This window comes from Octopus bimaculoides, chromosome 4 (genome assembly GCF_001194135.2).
Source record: "Octopus bimaculoides isolate UCB-OBI-ISO-001 chromosome 4, ASM119413v2, whole genome shotgun sequence".
In the NCBI taxonomy this organism is placed as follows: Eukaryota; Metazoa; Mollusca; class Cephalopoda; order Octopoda; family Octopodidae; genus Octopus; species Octopus bimaculoides.
In genome coordinates this window covers 105,333,467-105,337,738 of record NC_068984.1, presented here as the reverse complement: position 1 = coordinate 105,337,738, position 4,272 = coordinate 105,333,467, and the positions used below count along the sequence as shown (strand labels likewise).

General features: G+C 33.7%; 1 protein-coding gene across 2 annotated transcripts in view; it reads left to right on the top strand.

Annotated features, from left to right (window-relative positions):
• Positions 1-3,440: 3,440 nt before the first annotated feature.
• The window catches only part of LOC106878608 (phosphatidylcholine transfer protein), a 39,789-nt gene continuing 38,957 nt past the window's right edge, over positions 3,441-4,272 (top strand). The window contains exon 1 of one of the 2 annotated variants that reach the window (XM_014927879.2): positions 3,441-3,539. The gene's annotated coding sequence lies outside the window, so the exon portion shown is untranslated. Of the gene's footprint in view, positions 3,540-3,850; positions 3,987-4,272 lie in introns of those variants that run through there. The other variant, XM_052967342.1, reaches the window with a different exon arrangement.

Sequence of the window (4,272 nt, the reverse complement as noted above, 5' to 3'; positions counted from 1 at the left end):
TAAAAAGGTGAACTAAGGGAAATAATTGATATTTTAAATTTGTATTCTGAAGACATTTGTTCTGAATAAAATCGTTTTTAATGAATATTAAGAACAATGCAAGGTATGTTATAAAGTTGTTATGTTTATGCTATTTGCGGACACTATTTTAAATCTGTAGGTTAAAAAAAAGCCATTTCATATCTTTAAAAATCGCCGAACACTTTTAATATTTCATTCAGATGCTTTATAGGAATATCAATCGAATTTTCTCTACTTGAATAACACTTCATCTTTACCGATCCTGGATGGGAGCGGAAAGCAAACTTGACTTCAGCTGCATTTAAATTCAAATTATAAATGGTCGTAACTTAATACCGCAAGTTATTTTATCCGGCTCTTAATCAATTCATCAATCCACCTCGACTGGGTTTCAAATAATTTCTTACTCTTTAATTCAATTCACATGAAAAAATACTTGAAACGAATATTAAAGGGACATCAATATTTTTAATGGACTTTTAAGGTATTGAGTTGTTTCTCTTCTTTACCTTATACTTCATTCACATAGTCTAACTTTATTCATTTAATTTTGGCTCTAATTTTTTCCTAGCTAAGAAAAAAAGTTATTGTTTTCCGTTGAGGTAAGTTCTCTAAAATATAAAAGACCACACTCTAGACTTTTTACTCTAGAGTGAAATTATTTCCCTGACATTTTGTACTCTATAAAAAAATGTTCACATCAATACAAATTCTAAAACTAACCATTTTTGCTAACAGGTATCCCAAATATGCTTTCCACATAAGAAACAATTAGTGTGAACACATACAATGCAAGCAACATTTAAACCTAACTACTAATAATAATCCAGATAGAAAAAAAACAATCAAGAAAGTGTCAGGTAGCAAGTATGCTATTGGATTAACTGATAAAATTGTCAATGAATTGGGCCAAAATGCCTTGCAATAGTTAGGAAGGTCAACTTTGTCTTTCGTCCTTTCAGGGTTGGTAAAATAAATACCAGTTGAGCACTGGAGTCAATGTAACCGAAATTGCTGGCCTTGCATCAAAACTTGAAACCAATATTTAGTTACAGGAAAGTGGCAAGCCAGCAGAATCATTAGCACACCAGCCAAAATGCTTAGTGGCATTTCATCTATCTTCACATTCTGAGTTCAAATTCCACCTAGGTCGTCTTTGCTATTCATCCTTTTTCAGGATTGATTAAAATAAGTACTAGTTGAGTACTGGGGTTGATCTAATCGACTTACCCTGCCCCAAAATAGCTGGCCTTGTGCCAAAATTTGTAATCAATACTTAGTTACAGGCCTTTGCCTTATGAGCTCAAATCCTGCTGATGGTTGATGTGGTTTTCATCCTTCTGGGAGTCAATAAAATAAAGTATCAGTCAAGTATTGCAGTCAATTTAAATTCTTATAGCGCATTCTAATATAATATCTTTCCCCTCCAATTTAGCAGCCTTGTGCTGATAAGAAGAATTGTTATAAAATTATACTTAATCAGGCCTTGAAAATTATGTTGTTTTTTTTTATATATACATTGAATTGCCAAAGAAAAGTCAATGCATATTATATATAAGAGATTCTTTTTCAGCATTTCATCACCTATGAGTGAGTATCATATATAAATAAATACAGTACTCTACTTTTGTCATTGGCTCATTTCAAAATAAATTACCTTTGACCCTGAGCATCATTCTGTTGTTCTATATACCCTAAATATATATATATATTTGTTTTTAGTCAAAGGAGGAAGAACACTGTGCAAAACAACAGGGTGCTTGAGTGCACTGTTTCTTAAGAGTAACATTAGTAGAAACTTTTTTAACCTAATAGATTAGCAGTTCCTCCCTCACCATAATTATAGTAAGATGTTCAGTAAAAATCAGCTATTCCTGTGGACTTTCCATGAGGTCAAAAATCATACAGAAAGTCAAATCTGGAGGAAAGCCAAGATGTTTCTTCAGAATAAAGGATGACTACTTGCTACAACAAAAATGTAAAGTGAAATCTATACTGCATGAAATCACCTTTACACCAGTTGAAATCAACCAGAGTGAAGAAAAATATGTGAATATGGTAAGAAGACACTTTTTAAGCAACAGGTACTGTTCACATATTGTGTACTGTAAACATTCAGAAAAGAGGACATCAGTGGCCTTTATGAAGCAGAGTCTGGGAATTAAAAATAAAAAGAATACCATATAACATCAACAGGTAAATTTAGGATAGGTCCAAGCTATATAGCAGAAAAACAAACAAATGTGATCTTTACCTAACTGAAAAGTTCTGGATATTACAGGGATTAAAATCCAATAAAATATACTTGAATAATGAAAGTGAGATCTTCAGAGGATGCTTCTACATCAAGCCCCCACCTCTTGCAGGAAAATATAGTGGAATAACCACACAATTTCAACACCCAACATACCCATCTAAATTAGCTACATAAATTATTTCTACACACACAATCTACAAATAATATGTAACAACGATTATAGTCTGACATACATACGAAGCATGCACACTAACTGCACAAGCATATACATGCAGTATACGCAAACAAGTACAACTAGCCAATCCACCAATCACACATCTACAAATTACTAAAATTTTAATAAGCATTAACTGTAGAACGAGAAATGTAGTTTACAGCATAAGATGCATAAAAGATGCTTGTAAAGACATGAACATGACATACATAGGGGAGACATCTAGGAGCATTGCAGAATGACTAAATGAACATTTGAGACAATATGACAATAAAAAACAGTCCTCCATATTCTACCAACATGGAGGCAACCTGGATCGACTTGACATCTGTATCTTATCCAAGGACCCAACACTCAGACAAAAACAGGAGTACGTCCTCATAAATGAAATTTCTCCAATACTAAATAGAAAATATACATAGTAGATATACCCACAGACTATACAGGTAGAGTAGAATAGTGGGCTGTTATGTAGATAGATGTATGTGTGTGTGGGGGTGTATGTATATATGTATATGCACATGTATGTAAGCATATGGCTATGAAAGTAAACATAAATATACAGACGGATAGATACATAGGTTATATGAACAGACAAGCACACATACACAAATGAAGACTGAAACACATGACCATATATACACACACACTTCACTTCACACAAGGACACGTATGGATACACACGTCCATACATATGGAGATATACATACATACAAACAGTACATAATTGAAAAAAACACATACACTCAGACAGGCACACACAAGGAAACAGAGGTACATACACACACGCACACACACACATAAAAACTCACAAACACATGAATATGCAGAATACATACATGCAAATGTACACACATATATACATGCATATACACACAGGCATGCATACAAATATACATGTGTATGCACACATGCACACACACACACATGCGCACAAACAAACAAAAAGAACGCAGTGTGAATAACGGACAGAGTCAAAACTATTGAAAAGGTTGCAAAACGCAATAAGTTTTAGAAAAATTAAGGAAATGAGTGGAAATTTTACCGGTGAGTGTGTTAAATTATAAGGCACTAAAATAGAATGACTCTCCGGAGACACAACAGAGTATGCTTCAACACACGAATTCACATAAAGAATCTTGCAAACCAAATCTAAAAACGAAATAATTTAATAAGAAATTTTCACCTAAATATAACAAGAGTTATGTCCCCTGACCAATTCCGTCCCTTTTAATAGTATGATTTCAGGTTACCATCGCCGTCTTATTTAGGAATGATAAGAGATCCATAAGAAGGATTACAAATTCTAAAGTACCCCTAACTGGACCAGTAGACTATATTAATAACAGTATTTATTCTTTCAATTCTGATTTTCTATGGAAACTTTCAATACTGCCTATTCTTTTACTTGTTTCAATCATTTGACTGCGGCCATGCTGGAGCACTGCATTAAAGGGTTTTATTCGAAGAAATCAACCCCAGCACTTATTCTTTGTAAGCGTAGTACTTATTCCATCAGTCACTTTTGCTAAACCGCTAAGTTACGGGGACATAAACACACCAGTATTGGTTGTCAAGAGATGGTGGGGGAACAAACACAGACACACACACACAAATATATACACGCACACACACATATATATATATATATATATATACGACGGGCTTCTTTCAGTTTCCGTCTACCAAATCCACTCACAAGACTTTGGTCGGCCCGAGGCTACAGTAGAAGATTTTTGCCCAAGTTGCCTATGTATATATATATATATATATATATATA